At 43.1% G+C, this 24,553-nt stretch overlaps 1 protein-coding gene across 1 annotated transcript in view; it reads right to left on the bottom strand.

Annotated features, from left to right (window-relative positions):
- Positions 1-24,553, bottom strand: part of SETD7 (SET domain containing 7, histone lysine methyltransferase) — an 86,186-nt gene that overhangs the window by 8,070 nt on the left and 53,563 nt on the right. The window lies entirely within an intron of this gene.

Below are 24,553 nucleotides of genomic sequence, written 5' to 3'. Positions count from 1 at the left end.
TGAGTGAGAACATGTGATGTTTGGTTTTCTGTCCTTGCAGTAGTTTGCTGAGAATGATTATAAACCCTATTTTTTTAAATAGATGTGTCAGGGACTGCAGGCTGCCTACCCAATTTTTGTCTTCCGTCTTGTATTAATTTCCTAGGCTACAGGAACAAAGTACCATAAATTGGGTGGCATAAAAAACAGAAACGTATTGTCTCACAGTTCTGGAGGCTGGAAGTATCAGCAGTGTTGATTTCTTGTGAGGACTGTGGAGAGAATCTGTTCCATTCCTCTCCTGGCTCACTGCAGCCTCGACCTCCTGGGCTCAAGTGATCTGCCAACCTCAGCCCCTCAAGTAGCTGGGACCACAGGTGCATGCCACCAGGCCCAGCTAATTTAAAAAAAAAAAAATTTGGTAGAGATGGGGTCTCCCTATGTTGCCCAGGCTCATCCCAAACTCCTGGGCTCAAGTGATCCTCCAGCCTCAGCCTCCCAAAGTGCTGTGACTACAGGGATGAGCCACCACGTCTGGCCAGATTTTTTCCTCTTTTCTTTTGTGTGTGTGTGTGTGTGTGTGTGTGTGTGTGTGAGATGGAGTCTCACTCTGTTGCCCAGGCTGTAGTGCAGTGGCGTGATCTTGGCTAACTTCAACCTCTGCTTCCCGGGTTCAAGTGATTCTCCTGCCTCAGCCTCCCGAGTAGCTGGGACTACAGGCGTGCACCACCACGCCTGGCTAATTTTTGTATTTTTAGTAGAGACAGGTTTTCACCATGTTGGCCAGGCTGGTCTCAAACTCCTGACCTCAGGTGATCCGCCAGCCTCAGCCTCCTAAAGTGCTGGGATTATAGATGTGAACCACACCACCCAGCCCAGATTTCCTTTTCTCATAGGGACGCCAGTCATACTGGATTAGGGCCCATCCTGATGACCTCACTTAAGGCCCTATCTCCAAACAAAGTCACATTCTGAGGTACTAGGGATTAGAACTCCAATATCTTTTTTTGGGGGGGCAGGGGCACAATTCAGCTCGTAACACATCTTCCTCTTTTCTTACTAACAGAACCCTGGTTTCTTTTGGCCTGGCCACATAGCCCACAGGAGAAAACCAGTTCCCAGCCTCCTTTGCAGCTAGGTATGGCCACATGTTACAGTTCTGGCCAAAGAGATATGAGCAGGTACTTACTAGGGATTTCCAGGGAAACTTTGCTTTCCTGTAAAAGGCCTGCCCTTTCCTCTGGTTGCTTCCTCCTCCTCTGTCCATGGCTGGCACGTGGGAGGGAGGCTATAGCGCTGGCGTGGATGCCTTGGCATTACAAAATGCTCTGGAGAACAGTGTCCTGCAGCTACCACACCAGCTCAGGCTACTTATCTCATGACTTCTGGTGAGAAAAATAATCCCCACTGTTTGGGGGATTTGGATACCTGTAGATGAATGCAATTCTAACTGGAAGAACAGTTGAGGTGAAATGTGGAAGAGACTTGGGGACACTGGGACTAAAACTTTTGGATGACGATTGCACTATCTCTGTTTAGGGACTGCCCGTGTGGTCAGGGAGCAATTTGGGGCCCACTCACTGCCCCAGTGCATCAGTCCTTCAAGGGTAGAAACTTGCTGGGAGAGCCTGAGTTAGTGCCTTTCTACCAGCCTTTAAACCTGCCCCAGGGGAAAACACCCTTTTAGGGACTTGCTGAAAAATGGGTGTGCCATGCAGATGTCATTCCTCGGCAACACCCTAGGAGTGGCAGAGCAACCAAAGAGAAGGAACTGGGGTCCCAGATGCTGTTCTGCTACCACCACAGCCCCAGACAGTTACGCTTGGAAGAGTAAGTGAGAGTCAAGCAGAGGACTTCCATCTGGTTTGAGCCAATGTTATTTGGACTTAACTAATACCTCATCTAAGTTATCCTAGAAAAGTATATCTAGCTTCAAATTGTTCAAATGTGTCAGTCTGTGATAAAATTGATGGTATACAGTTTTACTACTGTATGAAAATAAATATACGTGTAAAGTCTATTATGGAACTGGTATACGTTAGGGATCTCTTCTAGCTCATTTAAGAAAGGGACTGGCCGGGTACGGTGGCTCACACCTGTAATCCCAACACTTTGGGAGGCTGAGGCAGGCGGATCACGAGGTCAGGAGTTCGAGACCAGCCTGGCCAATATGGGGAGACGCCATCTCTGCTAAAAATACAAAAATTAGTTGGGCTAATTAGTGGTGGTGCGTGCTTATAGTCCTAGCTACTTGGGAGGCTGAGACAGAAGAATCACTTGAACCTGGGAGGTGGAGATTGCAGTGAGCTGAGAACCCACAACTATACTCCAGCCTAGGCGACAGAGTGAGACTCTGTCTCAAAAAAAGAAGAAGAAGGAGAAGAAGAAGGAGAAGGAGAGGGAGAGGGAGAGGGAGAGGGAGGGAGGGGAGGGGAGGGGGAGGGGAGGGGAGGGAGGAAGAAGAAGAAGAAGAAGAAGAAGAAAGAAGAAAGAAGAAAAGAAGAAAGAAGAAAGAAGAAAGAAGAAAGAAGAAAGAAGAAGAAAGGGACTTAGAGAATTGGGGTAGCTTATGTTATCTTTAGGAGAACCTGGGCCCAAAATTTGGTTGCTACAAAGACAGGAACAATAGTAGCCAAGAGAAATGCCCAGATGTTGTAGCAGGAAGTTCACTGTCACCACTCTCTTCCTCAGCACCTATGACACTCAGGACTGGCCACAAAATGTCCCAAAAGCTATCCCAGAAGTACTGAAATCTTCCAACATTACACTGGCAAGAAAGGCCATTCTCCCTGTGACCCTCTCCCTGCTCACTTCCTAGAATTCAAGTTGCAAATACATCTTGGGAATGACAGGTTTTATCATCCCAGGCTCTGCAGCAGGAAAGCACACTAGAAGAGGATGGAGAGGCGTCGAGTAAGCCAGTCAGCATCTGCCGCAGAAAGTGATACTAGCTTACGCCTCTGAAGCTCTTCACTGGGAAACACAGCATACTGCTATTTTCATGCATTTCTGAAGTACTTCTAAAGTGTGAACTAAAAAGTCCTTGCTAATTTGGTGATTTGTTATATTTTTGTAAACTCCTTATGCAAATGTAAGATTAGTAAATGTTGCCTGCTTCTGAGAGTGTATTCTTCCACTGTACATCCAAAGGCGCTATGGAGCACACAGTTTTAAATTCTGAAAACATTGGGAACTTAATCACGTAAGATAAGGTGTATGACCAGCTAAACAGGGAGGCACTCCCTGAGCCTTTGTCCTCCATCCTCTTCTGGCTGAACATCCTTTCCTTTACGATCTCACCTTCAGAGGCACTTGATTCCTGAACCCATGTTTAGAGCCTCAACTTTACCTCTCAGTTCCTGAATTGACAGCTGCATGTGGGCCATCTTTCTTTTGCAGTATCTGTGGACCACTCAAACATGTAATTTAAAATGTATAAACAGTGGGGCACAGTGGCTCACACCTGTAATCCCAGCACTTTGGGAGGCTGAGGTGGGAGGATCACTTGAGCCCAGGAGTTTGAGACCATCCCAGGCAATAAAGAGAGACACCATCTCTACCAAAAATTTAAAACTTAGCTGACTGTGGTGGTCTGTACCTGTGGTCCCAGCTACTCAGGAGGCTGAGGTGGGAGGATCACTTGAGCCCAGGAGATTGAGGGTGCAGTGAGCCGTGCTCATACCACTGTACTCCAGCCTGGGCAACAGTGAGACTCAATCTCAAAAAATAAAAATAAAAAATAAAATGTATAAACTCAATCTTCCTCCTTAAATTTGTTTTTCCTCCTGTGTTTCCTCAAAATACCTGGAGAGGTTCTATCGAGGCTTCCCTTCCCCCAGCTCCCACATCTAGTCTCCCACCTGGATCTATCACTTCCGCTGCCTTTGACCCTTGCTTCTGTCCTCTTTTGCTGAGAGGCAGAGGACTTCACACTCAAACTGTGGAGTGAGACCACAAAGAAACTGAATCCTAGATGTTCTTTTTTTTTTTTTTGAAACAGAGTTTTTCCCAGGCTGGAGTGCCGTGGCACGATCTTGGCTCACTGCAACCTCCACCTCCTGGGTTCAAGTGATTCTCCTGCCTCAGCCTCCTGAGTAGCTGGGACCACAGGTATTGTGGTCAGATTACAGGCGTGTGCCACCACGTCCAGCTAATTTTTTGTATTTTTAGTAGAGATGGGGTTTCATCATGTTGGCCAGGCTTGTCCCGAACTACTGACCTTAGGTGATCAGCCCTCCTCAGCCTCCCAAAGTGCAAGGAGTACAGGCGTGAGCCACTGAGCCTGACCCAGATGTTCTTTTATAAACAAATTATTTTATTTTTTAGTTTTTTAGAGACAGTCTTGCTCTGTCACCCAGGCTTGAGTGCAGTGGCATGATCTTGGCTCACTGCAACCTCTGCCTCCTGGGTTCAAGCAATTCCTGTCTCAGCCTCCCAAGTAGCTGGGATTACGGGAGTGTGCCACCACACCTGGCTGAATTTTGTATTTTTAGTAGAGAAGGGTTTTTGCCATGTTGGCCAGGTTGGTCTCGAACTACTGACTTCACGTGATCCATCTCTCTCAGCCTCCCAAGGTGCTGGGATTACAGGCATGAGTCACTGTGCCCAGCCTAAATCCTAAATGTTCTAAGAGTCAAACCTCTCCATTCTTCAATTTCTTCATTTTTAAAAAGGGCTGACACTAACCCACGGGGTTATTGTGAGAATGAAATAATATATGTGTAGTATCTAGTGTTATATAACAAGCTTCCCCAAAACTGAGTAGATAAGACCACAGTTACTGGTTGTCTCACCACTGCGGCGAGGCAGGAGTGTGCAGGCAGCGCAGGCTGGAGGTCTCTCCTGAGGCTGCAGTCATCTGAAGGCCAGGTGAAGATGCAGCAGCTGGGGCAGAGCAGCGGGCACTCCTCCAGCATGTCTCTCTCTCTCTCTGTGCTGCTCCGTATGGCAGCCTCAATGTAGGAGGACTTCTTACATGGTGGCTGCAAGCACCCAGAGTAAGTGGCCCAAGATAAACCTGCAAAACCCTGGGGCGTTTTCTAACTTAGCTCGAAGGTCACTCTGATCCATGTAGAACAGCAATCGCAAAATCCTGCTTGGGTTTAAGGGGAGGAGATGCAAATTCTGTGAATGAGAAGCCTGCCAGAAAACCTGTGGACCTTTCTACAAACCATCACAGAGAGTGACTATGAAGATGTTTTGTACTATTTGGATGGTCCACTGTTTATCTCATGACAGAGTAATTAAAAGACTTATTAAACTGAAAAAATGTGCTACACATTTTTTTCCCACAGATACCTGATTCAAATTGTTGACCATTTATGTATGTATGTATGTATGTATGTATGTATGTATTTATTTTGAGATGGAGTCTTGCTCTGTTGCCCAGGCTGGAGTGCAGTGGCGCAATCTCTGCTCACTGCAAGCTCCGCCTCCTGGGTTCACGCCATTCTCCTGTCTCAGCCTCCTGAGTAGCTGGGACTACAAGCGCCCGCCACCACGCCCTGCTGATTTTTTTGTATTTTTAGTAGAGATGGGGTTTCACCATGTTAGCCAGGATGGTCTCGACCTCCTGACCTCGTGATCCACCTGCCTCGGCCTCCCAAAGTGCTGGGATTACCGGCGTTAGTCACAGCGCCCGGCCATTGTTTACCATTTCTATAGTGGCAGGTGAAATATATTTCATACTAAGGAATATGCTACCTTAATAGTTATTTTTAGATAAACAATCTATCTCTTCCTAGTAGATGTTTGGAAATGTTTCCATCTGATGCGTGTGTTTTTTCTATTTCTGTGTCACCTATAAAAATTCTCCTACTCAAGCATTTTAAGAGTTAGAATTTTCCATCCTGTTTAAAATTCTTCCAAACTAAGACTAGGCTTTGGATCTTTTTGTTAAAAATATAAATATAATGCTTAATTGGTTTGCAAGAACGATTTGGGGAGATGGCAATCTAGCAAGTGAATTCCAGTATAAACTTCTGCATAACTTTATACTGAAGTTAAACTTCAGTATAAACATACCACCTTCTGCATAGCTGGTAGGTGGAATTGAAAACTCTGGATCAGGGTTTAACAAGCCTGGCTGATGATGCTTTTCTTCATTTTGGATCTGAGGATCTTTGTAAGGTCATTTGTTTTCACCATTGATAGTTATAAAATGCAAGCATCAACATAAACTGCATTTAGAAACAACCTTCACCTTGCATCATCATGAAGTAGTGAATCAAAACTTTCAAAATAATGAAGCATATTTAATTTTAAAAAATGACGTTGAAAAATATTACTGGATGGGTGCAGGGGTACAGTGGCTCACACCCGTCAGCGTGTCATCCCAGCACTTTGGGAGGCCAAGGTGGACGGACCACCTGAGGTCTGGAGTTCAAGACCAGCCTGGCCAACATAGTGAAACCCTGTCTCTACTAAAAATACAAAAATTAGCCAGGCATGGTGGCGCACGCCTGTAATCCCAGCTACTCAGGAGGCTGAGGCAGGAGAATTGCTTGAACCCGGAAAACAGAGGTTGCAGTGAGCTGAGATAGTGCCACTGCACTCCAGCCCGGGGAATAGAGTAAGACTCTATCTCAAAAAAAGGAAAAGAAAAAGAAAAAGAAAATATTATCAACAATATAGGCTGGTGTATCTGCGAATAAACAGGTTTTTTTTTTTTTTTTTGGACTGGTAAGTGAAAAATACAAATTATTTTAAAAATTATTTCATCTTTTCATCCTTTTAAATTTCTATTTTGTAAATGTTTCTTAATCTACTAGCTAGTACGGTTTGTGATTATAATTTTAGGTGAACCAGTGAACATGCATTGGGAGTGCTTGCTGAAACACTTTTTCTGACAAGGGTGTGATCTAAAGAGTGTCAGTGGTCTGTACAACAGCCCTTTGCAGAGGGACAGTTGTGTCTTCTTCAGCTTTGTGACTCCATGGCTTCACGGCCTCTTTGCTGCGTGGGAAGAGGCAGACACAGGAGCCACTGCTTGAGGATTTATATTATACTAAGCATCTTCCCTTTGTTCCAGTCCCCCTAGCGTATTTTTGTGGGGAAAAGGTGCACCTAGCCTTGTTAATTCTGCTTACATTAGCCTTCATTATGTTGAATAGTCTCCACATCTTTGTGGTCAGTATCTTGTAACTGACTGTCACTTGTTTCCTACACAATAATTCTCTTCCCCAAAGTGTTTGCCAGTTGAAAATCACTCATATCCTGAAGTGGTTCCTCTTGATTCTTTAACAATTTGGCTCCAAGAGCTTACAAGAGGAAAATGTTCCTGACATGATGGTGAGTCATGGTTTGTGAAAATGAGCAATTTATGCCTAGCGTGGTGCTATGGCCAAATTGCACTAAGACTTTGCCTTTTTTTTTTTTTTTTCTTTTTTTGGGGAAAGGGGGCTCCCGCTATTTCCCCGGGCCAGCTTTCAAACCCGGGCTCTAAACCTCTCCCCCCGCCTCTGCCTCCCTGAGGGGGGGTTTTACGGGCGTGCCCCCGCGCGCCGGCTTTTTGCTTTTTTTTTTTTTTTTTTTGACTTTGCCTAGCATATGTGTCTTCTGAGAGTTTTGCTACATGACAGTAAAAATTAAAAGTCACTTTGCTTGTAATGTCTCTGCTAAGCTTAAGAAAACAAAGCTGCATTTGGGAGGCTGAGACGGGCAGATCACAAGGTCAGGAGATTGAGACCATCCTGGCCAACATGGTGAAACCTCATCTCTACTAAAAATACAAAAATTAGCTGGGTGTGGTGGCACGTGCCTGTAATCCCAGCTACTCAGGAGGCTGAGGCAGGAGAATAGCTTGAATCAGGGAGTCAGAGGTTGCAGTGAGCCGAGATCATGCCACTGCAAAAAAGAAAGAAAGAAAGAGAGAGAGAGAGAGAGAGAGAGAGAAAGAAAACAAATCTGCATTTCTGAATTTAAAAAATACAATGAACTTAAAATATCGAATTCCTCATCTCTTCTCTTGTATCGTGATAGCAAACAAGACCCAGTCCTGCCAGCCTCATCTCAGCCAAGACTCCTACAAACAGCTGCAACTCTCTCTCAGCCTCAGTTTTCCCACCTGCAAAGTGGGGATGATAACAATACCTGCCCCCTTTTAAGCCTTAAGACACTTATTTATTATCAGATTGACTTATACTAATTAAGTCCTCTTAGCAACATAAGGAGGACTTCATTCTTCTGCAACTGACAAACTAGTTTCTAACACAAACTTTTGTACTTCCTATTGTATTTTGTATTATCTCTCATTATCCCCAATTTACTATAGCCAGAACCTTATATGGCCTTGAATGATTTCTAATTAAATACCCTCCATTTCAGATATACTCCTTAGCAGAAACAAAACAAAACAAAACAAAAAAAGTCAGCAGATTCTCCAAACTATGTGCCTCAATCTGGAGTTTCTGACCAGTTTTGCTCAGAAGATATCCTGTTACCTTCTCAAAGACGATTTCCACCGTGGGTGACACAGGCAGAAAAGTGATGTCTCCCAGAAGCCGCTTTCACCTTTCTCTCTTTCTTCTCCTCTGAGCCTCAGGACGTCTCACTGCCAACCAGTTTTTAGAACTTAAACCACAGAAACTGCCTTAGTGGGGAGAAAGTGCTGAGCTTAAGTCAGTTTCTATTTCAAATGCCATGCACTGAAAGCTATCTCCCGCCCTCGGCAAGCCCTCTTTATCAAATAGGCAGCTTCTGTACCATGCCTAGGACCAAGGAGCTTTCAGATGGCCTATAAAAATTTTTGAGACCTGAAAAAAAAAAAAAAGAATTGACCCCAAAATATGAAAACAAAAATGAATAAAACAGAATTAAAGAGCATTTAATTAAATGTCTGCAAACTAAAAATTAATGCTGACATCAGTAGTTGATAAAATGCTAGTATTCATAAAAATATAATAGTAATTACATTTGAAAACATTTAGTGGATCAGATTATTTTCCTTCAAAAGAGTTCCCAAGCATGTACTATGCTTGCTGAGAAACTATAACTGATTACAAATTAAGTGGTTTGATTGTAGCTAAATCATTTCAGAAGCAAAATTATCTTTTAAAAATTTTTTAGAAAAAACTCAGGGTACCATGGGTGCATTTCAGTATAACTGATATGATTATGACCTCTCAAAGAAGGAGTACTTGGAAATTTGAATACAGGCTGCGTGTTAGATGGTATTAGGGAATGATTGTCAATTGTCTTACTTGTGATAATAGTATTGAGGTTAAGTGGGAGAATCTTAGGAGATACATATGGAAGTATTTAGGGGTGAAGTGTCCTGATGTCAACAATCTGTTTTCAGAATGTTCTGCGAAATAACAACAACTATACTTTAAGGGGGAACTAATTTCCTTAATTCTGGTTACGGTAGCCTTGAATATTTATAATAATCTCCACCTCTTCACACTCAGTATGCTCTATTTGAATGTTATTTGTTTTCTACATAATCATCCTTTTCCCCAAAGTGTTTGCCATCTGAAAATCACTTAGTATGTCAGCTACCTACTTTCAAAAGGTTCTGCAAAATAATAACAAATGTGTGTGAATCCTTATACTATACTACACACACACACACACACACATACAGAGAGAGAGAATAAATGTAGCAGAATGTTAACAAATGCTTTGAAAACTATAACAAAGCAGGCAACAGGCTACAGAATGTTGGCAGCTGAAGGGCATTATTTGGATAATATGGTCAGAAAAAGCCTCTCAGTAGGGTAACAACTGAACCAGATCTGAATGAAGTGAAGGAACAAGCTCCGTGAAGATCTGAAGGAAGAGTATCCTGCTCAGGGAGGCAGCACATGCAAAGATCCTGAGGCAGGACTTCACAACACTTGATATTATCCAACTAAATGATGTTTTGTTAATCTGGTGAAAGTAAAATGGATTCTAATGATTTTAGTTTGTATTTTTCTGTTTACTAATGAGCAACTTTCATTTCTTTGTTAAATTCTGGTCATGTGTTGTTTTCTTGAAATTCTTGTCAGGTCTTTTATTTGTCTGTTGGGTTCTTTGTCTTTTTCTTACTGATCTGTAAAGTTCTATATGTTCTGGATATGATTCCTTTGCTGATCATATGTGAGGCAAATATCTTCTCTCTGTTTATAGATTGTCTCTTCACTCTTTTTACAGTGTCTTTCAAAGAATAGATTTTTTTTTTTTTTTTTAGATGGAGTCTCACTCTGTTGCCCAGGCTGGAGTGCAGTGGTGCAATCTTGGCTCACTGCAACCTCCACCTCCTGAATTCAAGCGATTCTCCTGCCTCAGCCTCCCAAGTAGCTGGGATTACAGGTGCCTGCCACCACACCTGGATAATTTTTGTATTTTTAGTAGAGATGGGGTTTCTGCATGTTGGCCAGGCTGGTGTCCAACTCCTGACCTCAGGTGATCCACCCGCCTCAGCCTCCCAATGTGCTGGGATTACAGGTGTGAGCCACTGCAGCTGGCCAGAACAGATGTTCTTAATTTTAATACAACTGAATTTATTGATAATTTTATTTATGGTGTGTGCTTTTGTGTCTTGTTTAATAACATTTTTCTTACTCTGAAGTAAAAAAAACTGTTCCATCTATATGTTATTCTAAATGTTCTATGGCTGTATTTTTCACATTAGAAAAATGAAGTATTTAATCCACCTATAACTGATTTTTGTATAGTATGAATTGAAGATCTAATTCTGTATTTTTTATATGAATATCTAATTGTCCTGGCACCATTGATTAAATCACCGTCTCTTTCCCTATTGAACAATAGTGACCACTCTATCATCAATGAAGGCTCCATACATGCCTGGGTCTGTTTCTGGGCAATTTCATTTAATTGGCCTATTTGTCTGTTTCTGGCCAATGCTACACGTCCTTAATTCCTAAAGCTTTCTAACTTGATATTTGATAGGTCAAGTCCCACATCTTGCTCTTCATCTACAGTTTCGGTAATTCTTGGGCCTTTGTTTTTTACCTAAATTTTAGATTCAACTCATCAAATAAAAAAAAATGTTGGGCTTTTAATTGGAATGCTTTGAATTTATCAGTCCACTTAAGAGAATCAATATCTTAACAATGTTGAGTTTTCCTGGCCAAGAATATGGTAAATCTTTCCATTTATTTAGGTTTTCTTTAAGTCTTTCTTTCTTTTTGAGACAGAGTCTCACTCTGTCGAGTGCAGTGGCCTAATCATAGCTTATTGCAGACTTGAACTCCTGGGCTCAAGTAATCTTCCTGGCTTAGCATTCCAAGTAGCTGGGACTATCAGTGTACCCCACCATGACTGGCTAATTTTTTTTTTTTTTTTACTTTTTGTAGAAACAGGGTCTTGCTATATTGCCCAGGCTGATTGCAAACTCCTGGGCTCAAACAATCCTCCCACCTCTGCCTCCCAAAGTGTTGGGGTTAGAGGTATGAGCCACCATCCCCTGCTCTTTAATGTCTTTCAGTGAAGTTTTATAATTTTCTTCTTAAAGGGTTCGATTGATTGAATTCTTTTTTTTTTTTTGAGACAGTCTCACTCTGTCACCCAGGCTGGAGTGCAGTGGCATGATCTTGTCTCATCTCACTGCAACCTCTGCAGTGTTCAAGTGATTCTTGTGCCTCAGCCTCCCGAGTAGCTGAGATTACAGATGTGTGCCACCACGCCTGGCTAATTTTTGTGTTTTTAGTAGAGACAGCGTTTCACAATGTTGGCCAGGCTGGTCTGGAACTCCTGGCCTCATGTGATTCTCTTGTCTTGGCCTCCCGAAGTGCTGGGATTACAAATGTGAGCCACTGTGCCTGGCCAATTTGTATATATTAATTTTGTATTGAAGAACCAAGTGAAACATTTATTAATTCTAATTATTGGAGATTCTTTTTGGTGTTCTACAAAAATTATATCACCTTCAAATAAAAATAGTTTTTTTTCATTCTTTCCAACTCCTATACATTTTTTGCAGTTCTCTTGTTTTATTGCAATGGGCAAGATGTTCAGCATATTATTGAACAAGAGAGGTGACAGCTGACATCCATGTCTTGTTCTTTATCTAAAGTAGAATGCTTTTGACATTTCACCATTAAATATGATGTCTGCTGTAGGTTTTTAACAAATACTGTTTTTTTTTTCTTTTTCTTATTAACCACCCCTCTCCTCCCCAGCCTCACCCTGCTTGTTTTGAAGTTATATAACTTTATTACTTGGCTCCATACTGGGACAGGTGCTTAATATAGTCATCTCACCCAATCATCGCAAGTAACCTGTGTTAACACTTGTTATTCCTATTTTGCACTCATGTTTAGCCTTGCATTTCCTTTGATGAAGAGGAATACATAGGAGATGGAGATTCATAGGGAAGGTTCATTCTTTTATTTTGTAAATATTAAACAAGCATCCCTTATGTTTCCAGAAACATTTGCTGCCTAATCCTTGGGACTAAGGATGTAGCAATAAGCAAGACAGGCAAAGGTGATGTATCCCCGAGTGATGCTTGATGATTGACAAGGTGTGTAGAAGACAGGAAGTGAATAACAAATACACAAAATAACTGTGGATTAGGGATAACAATGAAACACTCTGGTGGTAAGACAGCGGGTAAGTCGAGGAGGCCTTCTGAGACATGAGGGTTGGGGAAGGCATCTCTGATGAGGGCAGTGTGAGTCAAGGGCTGAAGGGTGTGAGAGAGAAGCTGTGCAAAGAGCTAGGGGCAAACAGGCAGAGGAATCAGCAGGTATAAAGGCCTGGAGCCAGGAAATGGTTGGCAAGTTTGAGGAACAGAAGGTCTGGCTGGAGTACAGTGGATCGGGGAGAACTGACTGAATGATACTGGAGAGGGAGCAGGAGCCAGTCCATTGTAAATAGTTTGGATTTTATTCTAGCTGCAATGGAAAGCCATTGAAGTGTTTCAGCAGATGATGGCAAGATGTGCTTTACTATTTTTTTTTTTTTTGAGACAGGGTCTCACTCTGTTGCCTAAGGCTGGAGTGCAGTAGCACAATCACAGCTCATTGCAGCTTTGGCTTCCTGTGCTTAAGTAATCCTCCCACCTCAGCCTCCCAAGTATCTGGGACTACAGGCAAGTGCCACCAGGCCTGGCTACTTTTTGTATTTTTTGTAGAGACGGGGTTTTGCTATGTTGTCCAGGCTGGTCTCGAACTCCTGGGCTCAAGTGATCCACCCACCTTGGCCTCCCAGAGTGCTGAAATTACAGGTGTAACCCACTGTGTCTGGTTGCTTTACTGTTTTACATTACTTTGGTTGCTTTGTGAAAAGTGGGTTGGAGGATAAGCAATGAAGGCAGCATGCCAATGGACTCTATTTCTTGTACATAACTTTTCTGGAGGCTGACTCAGTGACTGCCTGCCTCCCTTGCTTAACCTACCGTTGGCCAAAACTGAATCTGGTGGCCAGCCTTAGCTGCAAGAGATCCTTGGAATGTAACTATTTTAGGCACAGGAAGACGAGGGGAAAATGGCTTGTGAATGTCTTTTGGGTAGGCAATCCACAGTATCTGCCACTAGGGTCATCTGCCCTGTATCTGAAACAAGACTGTGAAATAGATGTGGCAATTCTTATTTGATTAATTTATAAAGGGGGAATGGCACTATAGCCAGAATATGATATTACAGATTGTAAGCAGTATTTAAACTAGACATATTTTTCTAGATTAATGCACAATCTCTTTCATTCATTCTTTTGTACTCTTTTCCTTTAACCAGTTTGGATGGAAATCTCTCCAAGTAATACCATTTCTACTATGAAAATTAAATGAATTAACAAATGAAAAGTACCCAGTTCAGTGCTTGCTGCAGAGTAAGCCATTCAATCAGTTACAGCTATTGTTTCTCCAGAAATTCAAGGAAGGCAACCGCAAGCTCATGGGGTATTTATTCACCTGGCTGTTTTCTTTTAGAGGTTACATCAGGACAGATTCATTACCTTCGAAAATTTTCCTCGGCAATCAGAGAATTGCTTAGTGAGTAGGAAATCAGAACCAGGGGCAATGTATCAGTCCATTTCCACAGTGCCTTAAAGATACTACCGGAGACTGAGTAATTTATAAACGAAAGAGGTTTAATTGACTCACAGTTCTGCATGGCTGGGGAGGCCTCAGGAAACTTACAATCATGGCAAAAGGCAAAGAGGAAGCAGGCACCTTCTTTACAAGGCAGCAGGAGAGAGAGAGCAGGGGAAACTGTCACTTTTAAACCATCAGGTCTCATGAGAACTCCCTCACTATCATGAGAACAGCATGGGGGAAAACACTCCCATGATTCACTTACCTCCTATCAGATCCCTCCCACCATATGTGGGGATTACAATTCAAGATGAGATTTGGGTGGGGACACAGATCCAAACCATATCAGGGAGTTTTCAGTTATATAAATGTAATGTTTAATGATCTCTGATATATCCACTCTATAATAGGGATTAGTTGCCAGTAGGGCCAGAAAATTCAAGGAGCGTGATTGCGTGGGCAGAGTTAGGAAATGTTTGCCTCCGTGACACTGTTTTTCCGTATGTTTATACCTAATAACCTGGGTTAAATTTTTTTTGTAATTTTTTTATTGTGGAGATTTCAAAAACATATAAAAACACACATATAAGATCATGAACTCCTTGTACTCATCACCCAGCTGAAATCCTTATCCACATGTAGCCAATCTGGTTTTATTTACACCTACACTTCACTTCCCTTACCTCCCATATTAGACTGAAGAAAATTCCAAATATCCTGATTGTTTTAAAAGATATTTTATCTAATCAAGTCCTGCTGGTTTGAGGGTCTTTTTCCCCGCTCTGGTGACTTTATTTATTGATTTCTCTCTTATTAGGTATCTCTTTTCAGATCTTAAAATGGCTCCCAGAGTGTGATTTTGAGTTCCTGAGGGAAGCCTATGTTCTGACAATTGCCATTATCATTAGGCAGAGTACACCCCATTCGCTTTTATCTTTTCTTAATTACTCAGGAACATCATGATGAGCACCAGCCCTCGGGCTGCCTGTAAGGAGGAATGCCAGCTTTTCTGGGTTCTGCCCAGGGCGCCTGATCCAGATGTGGGGTCTTTGGGAGTGGAGCCCAATCATTTGCATCTTTTACACATTCCCAGGTGTTTCTTCTGGCCACTGAAATTGGAGAAGCAACTGGCTGCTAACATTTTCAGAGATGATTAAGATACATAGATCTCAAGCCATGGTGTTGAAAAGCCAAAAGGAGACTTTTAGAAACCCAACTGCATTTTTTCTAAATCTTCTCCATCCTCTCTCTTTTGCTGGCTCTGACTTTTCACTGGGTCAGAGACTCTAAGGCTGGAACCTGATGTTCCGCGGGGACTGTGTTATGGTTGTTCTTCTACAGAGTAAAGTGCATGAACTGAAATAGCTATTGACTGCTCAGAAGTCACTCAGTCTCAGGTTTCTGGCTGTGTTCCACATAGCTGTAGGTTCTGTAATCTTACCTAGATAAGTTGTGTTCCTGTACACACACACACACACACACACACACACAGAGTCCAAGTGCTATAATAATTCTGATATGTAAAGAAATTTCAGAGGCCAAGCACAGTGGCTTACGCCTATAATGCCCAGCCAGTACTAATAATCTTATAACCCATGTTTTACAGATAACTGTGCTCTAGGCAGAGAGTGATTTTAAAGAGCTGTATGACACGGAAATGCTTCTGTTTGTTTTAAAAGATAAACCAGTTTTGTTCAACTTTGTTTACTGTAGGCTCCAGAAGTGCTATTAGCCCTCTTGAAATTTGGGCTTGTTTAAAAATAAAGCCCGGGTGCGGTGGCTCATCCCTGCAATCCCAGCACTTTGGGAGGCCAAGGTGGGCAAATCACCTGAGGTCGGGAGTTTGAGACCAGCCTGACCAACAGAGTGAAACCCCATCTCTACTAAAAACACAAAAATTAGCCGGGTGTGGTGGCAGGCGCCTGTAATCCCAGCTACTTGGGAGGCTGAGGCAGGAGAATCGTTTAAACATGGGAGGCGGAGGTTGCAGTGAACTGAGATTGTGCCATTACTAAATTCTAGCCTGGGCAACAAGAGCGAAACTCCGTCTCAAAAAAAAAAATAAATAAATAAATAAATAAATAAAGCCCTGGAAGTGGTGTCTTAATTTAGCTAATCAAAGTTCAAATTGATGATAGGAAAGAATGTCAGCTGAGTTTTCATGTTTTTTTTTTTTTAATTTTATTTTTCTTTTTTACAAAGTCTTGCTCTTGTCCCCCAGCTGGAGTGCAATGGCATGATCTCAGCTCACGGTAACCTCCGCCTCCCAGGTTCAAGCGATTCTCCTGCCTCAGCCTCCTGAGTAGCTGGGATTACAGGCGCCTGCCACCATGCCCGGCTAATTTTTGTATTTTTAGTAGAGACAGGGTTTCACCATGTTGGCCAGGCTGGTCTTGAACTCCTGAGCTCAGGTGATCCACCTCAGCCAGCCTCCCAATGTGCTGGGATTTTTTTTTTTTTTTTTGAGAGGAGTTTCATTTTGTTGCCCAGGCTGGAGTGCAATGGCATGATCTCACTCACTGCAACCTCTGCCTCCCAGGTTCAAGCGATTTTCCTGCCTCAGCCTCCCAAGTTGCTGGGATTACAGGCGTGCACCACCACACCCAGCTAATTTTTGTATTTTTAGTAGAGACAGGGTTTCACCATGTTGGCCAGCCTGGTCTTGAACACGCGACCTCAGGTGATCCACCCACCTTGGCCTCCTAAAGTGCTGGGATTACAGGTGTGAGCCACCGAGCTTGGCCCTCTGCTGGGACTTTTTTTTTTTTTTTGAGACAGAGTCTTGCCCTGTGACCCAGACTGGAGTACAATGGCACTGATCTCGGCTCACTGCAACCTCCACCTCCTGGGTTCAGATTTTAAAATGTGTTAAATCATCCTTTCCCTAGAGATGTTCATTTTACAGCATGTCAGAAACAGTATGAGAATAAATCCTCACCACAAGAGGGAGCTGGACCATGAAGAAATTAATGGACTGTTTTGGAAATAGAAATAAAAACTGAGAAAGTGCAGGAGATTTACAGTAAGACCATCAGTATCATCAGTGGTGACCGTTATTTGCACTAAATGATTACTTCATTCTTTCAGTTGCTCAGATCAAAAAATCCCTGATTCCTTACTTCCTATTATATTAAAGCGTGTCTTTTAATGCTGACACTTTGACATCTAGGGCCTTGCAGGCTCTGGAGGGACTGCCCTTACCAGGGCTAGCTGATTCCCAGACATAGCAAAGGGCTGGCGCCTTTCACACGCAATGCAACCAAATCAGCTTCCGTGCCTGCAAGCACTTCCTTCCCAGGCCTCTTCCACTCCATGCCACCATCACCCCAGGGCCAGGTACCAGACAGCTAAAGACAGCCGGTATACCCCAGAATCTATTGAAGTTATTCAAGCTAGCCAATCCCAGGCCTGCTGACTGCCTCTCCATTTCTTCCCGCAGACACCACAATGCAGGCTCTTGTCCACATTTCCTCTTCACTCTGTCTACCTCCTACTTGATCCTGGTGCTTCCCCATATGGCCCCCGTAACATGGTGTGCCTCCTCCTCTTGGGAACTGTGAATAACAAACTATTGTTGGGTTTCAGAAAACAATACCCAAAAATGAAGGCCTCAGGGGCAGCTTCAGGAGCAAAGGTTTTTCTCTGACTTTCTCCTGCCCTTCTGTCTCTGAGTCCCATCCTTCCCAGAGGCTGCGTATAGACCCCAAGGCAGATCCTGGCAACCAGACCATTTTTCCCCAAAGCCATAAAACCTAAAAATATCACTCGAACTTTCCCTCTGCCTTTCTGTGTAAAAACTGACCATAAAGAAATTATCTCATGCTTGTAATCCCAGCACTTTGGGAGGCCAAGGTGGGCAGATCTTTTGAGGTCAGGAGTTTGAGACCAGCCTGGCCAACACAGTGAAATCCTGTCTCTACTACAAATACAAAAATTAGGCACGAGAATTGTTTGAACCCGGGAGGCAGAGGTCGCAGGGAGGCAGAGGCTGCAGTGAGCCGAGATTGTACCACTGTACACCAGCCTGAGCAACAAAGCAAGACTCTGTCTCAAAAAGAAAAAGAAATTATCTGACCTACCTTGTTTGACTATAGTCAGAAGACCCCCATTCCAGAAAGGGCCCTAAAGTTGCCTTTGAAAAATTATAGTCAGGGAAATCTGACATAACTGACTATCTTGCTTCTACCAGGCTAACTTGCTTTGGCTCATTCTTGTGTGGAGGCCATAACAGTCCTTTCCTCGAACTGGTCCCCTCCTTGTTCAAAAATGGAAATCGAATTTGTAAAGACTAACAAGAGGACGCGAGGTTAGAATTATGGTAGAGGCTTGAACTTTGCTAAAGAAAAGGCTGAGTTAAACAATGACCTGCCATTGCCGAGCTTATTTTTCTGTAAGTTGCTTACTGCCCCAGAGTCACAAGATTTATAACTTCCCCAACTACTCCTGTAGATAACATTACTACTGTGAAACCTGAAGAACCAGTCTTTGAGATATTTTTCAGATTTAGCATTCAGCAGACCAAGAGATGCCACCTGGTCCCAAGACCCCCCCAGTCCCAGGAACTGATTCGGCTGCATGAAGACAATTTAGACACCCCTGTGATTTTATCCAAAGCCAATCAATCCTTTCAGTTCCCCAGCCCCCTTCCCACCAAAGTACCCTTAAAAACCCCAGCCTCTAAATTCTTGGGGAGGTAGATTTGAGAAATTTCTCCTGTCCTCCTGCTTGGCTGGCCTTGTGATCATTAAAATTCTTCCTTTGCTGCAACATCTGCTGTTCTCGGTGCATTGTTTTTTTTTCAGGGCAGTGGGCAAGAAGAACCCATTGGGTTGTGACAACCCTGCCCCATACCCAGAAGAAAGGAATGCATGCTCAGAGAGGCCAAGAATAATCTAGACGGAGAGGTTTGGCTAGGTTTCCCCACTCAGCCTGTTAGCATTAGATCGTGCCCTTTTTGTCCAATCATATTTCATACTTCATTGAACCTAAGCATAAAAATGGCCAATTTCCCCTATATCTTTGGATCATCATTCTAAAGGCTCTTGTGTATTCACATTAAATAAATGTATGTGCTTTTTCTCCAATTAATCTGCCTTTCGATTTTGAGTTGATTTTTCAGCAAATTTCCGAGAGCGGGATTTGTCTCCTGATCTGTTGGCCTCACCATTCCTGAATAATCAGTGAAATGCCTAATGCCACATCTCAGCACATTCTACTGTTTCTTCCTATGATGCACCCCAATTCAACCACTTCTCCTCACCATGGCCCCTCTGTCCTGCCCACCATCATCATGAACCCCCTGCTTCCACCTGGGTCCCTACTCCCACTCAGCCTATTCTCAGTACAACAGCCTGAGTGATCCTTTTACATGTGGGAGGAAGATCTTGTCATTCTTCTGCTGAGATCCCTCCAGTGAAAGGGTTAACAGCAATTACGATTTCAAAAGCATTTTCAGGACCCGCAGTAAACTAAGTTTAAGAAAGCTGGTGGTTTTTGTTTGTTTGTTTGTTTTTTTTAGACGGAGTCTCACTCTGTCGTCCAGGCTGGAGTGCTGTGGCGCCATCTCAGCTCACTGCAACCTCCGCCTCCCAGGTGCAAGCGATTCTCCTGCCTCAGCCTCCTGAGTAGATGGGATTACAGGTACGCGCCACCACACCCGGCTAGTTTTTATATTTTCAGTAGAGATGGGGTTTTGCCAAGTTGGCCAGGCTGGTCTCAAACTCCTGACCTCAGGTGATCTGCCAGCCTTGGCCTCCCAAAGTGCTGGGATTACAGGTGTGAGCCACTGTGCCTGGCCAGTGTTCTTAAAAACAAACAAAAGTGTTTTTACTTCACTGGTTGGCTTCCCCTTGCACTCTGAGTTTAAAACAAAGTCCTTAAAATGGTTTTTGGGGCCTCTGTAGAATTTGATTCTCTTCTCTCCCCACTGGCCGGTCCCCTGGCCTCTTGAGCTTCCTTGAGCATTCCCACCTCAGCTCGTGGCTCTCTGTGGCCCCCTCAGCCTGAAATGTTTCCCCTGGAATCTCCATAATTTGTTCTCTCCCTCAGGAAATGAGATCTTCCCTGACCTTCACCCACAAAAAAATAGCACCCCTCTTGGCTCTGCACACCTCCTCACCCTCTTTATTGCCCTCTCTTTGTCCCATACCACTTACTTGCTTCTTGTCAGTTTCCCTCATTAAAATGCAAGCTCCACAAAGGCAGGGATTTTGTTTTTATTCACTGCTGATTTGCTAACGGCCCAGAAGAGGAACTGCTATGTGGTAAAGCTTAAGAAATTCGTGCTGGACTTGGATGAAGCTGGAGGCCATTATTTTAAGTGAAGTAACTCAGGAGTGAAAAACCAAAACCCGTTATGTTTTCACTTATAAGTGGGAGCTAAGCTATGAGTACACAGAGGCATTCAGAGTGACATAATGGACTTCAGAGACTCAGATGGGGGAGGGTGGGAGGGAGCTAGGAATAAAAATGTACATATTAGGTACAATGTATGTTACTCAGGTGATAGCTGCACTAACATTTCAGAATTCACCACTGTATAATTCATCCATGTAACAAAAAACCACTTGTACCCCAAAAGCTATTGAAATATATATATTTTAAAAAGTACTCCAAAAAAACAACCCCAAATAAATAAATAAATAAAGGTACTCTAGCTCAGTCATTCCCACATCACATGCCTAGAAAGTGCTTTGTGCACATTCAGGAAGATATGCCTAGTGATCCCCGCAGAGCCTGTCATCTAAGGGAGCCGCCAGCTAGATGCTTCACTCATTAAACAATCGAGAACACACAATAATGGTCTGGCAGTGTCCATCCGCATGTGACAGAGCAGCAGGGACAGGGCAGGTCCCGAAGAGTCAGGCCAGGCTTCCTGGGGGACTGCTTGGAAGGAGGCAGGTTGTGGCTATGCCTGGAAAGGTGGCATCCCATCCCAGAGCAGGCGGGACAAAGTTAGTGAGCTCACTCCATGGGTCAAAATTAAATCTTCCCCCCCTCCCCCAGTTGTCATTATAGTTTAATTTTACAAATAGAAAAAAACTGAGGCACAAAGAAGTTATGTCATATAGCTAGAAATGGCAAGGCTGGGATTTCAACCTAAGACAGTTACCAAAATTCTCCTAATTACAATCTACTGACTCCCATTCATGCATTCACTCTACAAGTATTTATTGAGTGCTTACTGTGTATCAAATGTTAAGGATATGTTAGTGAATAAAATGAACTAAAATCCCTGTCTATGCTACAGGGAGGAGAAAGACAATCAACAATCAACATAATATAACTAAATTCTTCGGTATGCTAGAAGGTAATGAGAAGCATGGTGAAAAATAAAGGAGGGTAAAGTGGCCTTGGAATGCTGGGGGAGGAGAATGTTGCAGTTTAAGCGGGGTGGTCAATGAAGTCCTCATGCAGCAAAGACTTGAAGGGCACAAGGGCAGAGCCTGTGGCTCTTGGGGAGAAAGACATGCCTGAGAGTGGGGCAAGCTTGGCTCTCCTGGACTGCAAGGGGGTGGGTGTGGTTGGAGCACAGGAAGGAAGAGAGAGAGAGAGGACATGCAAACAGTCTTCTGAACCCCAGAGCAAATCCATATTTGCCAGAGAGCAATCAAAAGCCCAACATCACACAGACAGTGGCAAAGCCGGGTGAAACCAGTCTGACTCCAGATCCCAAGTCCTTTCCACCACACAACCCTCCCTCTGCCACAGCAGAGAGGCAGGAAGAGAGCAGCAGAGGCGGGAAGAGGGAAACCCCATAACGGAAGATGCTTCACGTGTTGGAGGCAAAGGATGAGAAATAAGATGGGATGGAGAAGCTATGCTGGAAACCCAGGCAGAGGAGGTGGAAGTTGGGGATCAGGATAGAAATGGGCTGAGTATAAAATTATAAGAAGCTGGTCTTGCGGGGAGCGGTGGCTCACGCCTGTAATCCTAACATTTTGGGAGACTGAGGCAGGCGGATTGCTTGAGCTCAGTTTGAGACCAGCCTGGGCAACACGGTGAAACCCCATCTCCACTAAAATACAAATAATCAGCCGGGCGTGGCGGCATGCTCCTCTAGTCCCAGCTACTCGGGAGCCTGAGGCAGGAGAGTTGCTTGAACTTGGGAGCCGGAGGTTGCAGTGAGCTGAAATCGCACCACTGCACTCCAATCTGGGCGAAAGAGTGAGAATCCGTCTCAGAAAAAAAGAAAAAAAAGAAGCTGGTCTGTGTGTTGCATGGATTGGATCAAAGAGGGACCCAGTCAGAAAGATCAGCTGATTGGTAGGCTAAGTGGATGATGATCAAGGGCAAGGAAGACCAGGATATTAAAGGTTGGCCTTAACCCATGGAGAGCAAGAAGAGAGAAGGGTAGGAGAGAGAGCTCCCATAAGTATGGTTAGGAGAGCAGCCAGGAGCCCAGCTGCCCGGCTTCAGACTCTGCCTCTATGGCTTCCTAGTTCTGCGACCATGTACCTTAACATCTCTATGCCTCAGTTTTTCTTCCTGTAAAATCGTGTGGTAATGGTACCTATATCATATGGTTGTTGAAAAGATTAAATGAATAATCTAAAACACTTAAAACTGCCTGATAAACTCTAGATAAATATATCTTTGTATACACTCCTCCACAGCCCCCACTGATAAATTGATTTGAATTATTTTTAAAAATCCATTTATTTAATTTATTTGAAGAGACTAACCTCTCTTCTTCTCTGAGGAAAATAAGAAAACAAAACTCATGATGCAGATGAGGCAGACACTGTGAGTGGTTACCCCAACTATCATTTCCCTTTCCTACTTGCTGGGAGAGCCCCACACTGGTTCAGGCTACACAGCCATATGCTTCACTCAGATAATCATAGTGCCCCTGTAGCCATTGCCAGTGATTGGCTTAGGTTTTCTCAGTGAGAGAGGCCATAGAAGAGATTTTCCTTTTCATCTATTGGATGTTGCCAAATTGGCTGTGATGGCTGAAACCCGGGCAGCCATGTCGTGGCTGTGAGGTGAGCTAGCCCCTGAAGGCAAAGCAGACAAGCTGAGAATAGCAGAGTGGAAAGATGGGAAGAACTTGGTGGAGCTGCTGAATTAACTGTAGGGATACTCAGCACTTCTTGTTATGCGAATTAGTAAACCTCCTTTATTACGTAGGCCATACTGAGTTGGGCTTTGATGTTTCTTGAAGCTGGAAGCATTCTGATACTTACAGAAGTAAAAATTTGGTAGCAATCTAGATGGATCCATTAATCGTTTTCTATGTACATTATAAGAAGTGAAGCTCTAAATTCAAAACCCTGGCTTTCGGTTTTTGTAAATAAATAAAACTTTAGGAAAAACACATTTACCGAGCATACCACTATGTTGTGAGGGAATTACCATGATCTATCTATATCTGTCTATCTATCTATCTATCTATCTCTATATCTATCATCTATCTATCTCTGTCTCTATATCTATCTCTATCTATCTCTATCTGTCTATATCTATCTATCATCTATCTATATCTATCTATATATATCATCTAACTCTATATCTATCACCTATCTATATCTACCTATCTCTATATATAATCATCATCTATCTATATCTATCTATATCATCTATCTATATCTATCTATCTATCATCTATCTATATCTATCTATCTATCTATCTGCAAGGTAACAGTCATTTTCTGAACTACTTTTGGAGCAGAACCTCCTTTTCTATTTTTTCTTTTTTTTCTGCTTCAAGAAGAGGAACAGAATTTCCTCTTCTTCCTCTTATTTTTCAACTACAGCCTTTTTACTGAACAACCCCAAATCAGTGAGATGCTGAGTTGAAACTAAATGAAACTATAGCATAGTCTTTCGATAACTGTTACCTAGTTCTAGAGATGACTGCTGAAATAATTTCACATTTAATATAAACTAGCAGTCTGAATGATTCCGAACATTTAAAAAACCCAAAGGCAGATATTAGTAACCATCCCATCTATACTAATGGGGTGGTTACTATACTAATTAGTAACCATCCCATTAGTATAGATGGGATGGTTACTAATTTGGTCTAACATAATTTTGTCTTGATTTTCACATTACCTCATTCTACAACCCTTGGGCCCATATCAATCGTCTTAACCCATGAAAGTTGCCGTATCTTTCACTTTCAAGGTTAGCTTCTTAAGCTTACCTCACTTTGTATTAAATTTTTAATCCTATATTCCTCATTCCCACGAGGAAGAATATTAATATTGCGATTTGACCCATGTGTGTTAGAGGGTGAAGCCCTGCCTGAAAGATCTAGCATGAGAATGTGTCTGTGCAGGCGGAAAAGCTGATCCAACATCAGTTTGGACTCAGTCATCTCACTCGTTTCTGTTTCCTTCCTTCTGTGGAAGGAAGTCTGATAAAATCAAGGATTGGGCAACTGAGGGAGGTAAAATAAAGCAGGAGATCTCATGGCCTAATTCAGTTTGAGGCCTAACTGTGCCTCGTGTAGCCCTGCCAAACTTCCTAGAATTAACTTCTTTGGGGTCCTGGGCAGAAGGCCCAGCTAATAATGAGGTAGTGTGTTGACTCCCTTTGTCACTGGCTTTTGTGCTTTAGAAATGTTGATTGGCCGGGCGCGGT

Source organism: Papio anubis, chromosome 3 (assembly GCF_008728515.1).
Source record: "Papio anubis isolate 15944 chromosome 3, Panubis1.0, whole genome shotgun sequence".
NCBI lineage: Eukaryota > Metazoa > Chordata > Mammalia > Primates > Cercopithecidae > Papio > Papio anubis.
The sequence above is the reverse complement of the archived record's forward strand: the minus strand, read 5'-3'. Positions and strand labels throughout refer to the sequence as shown.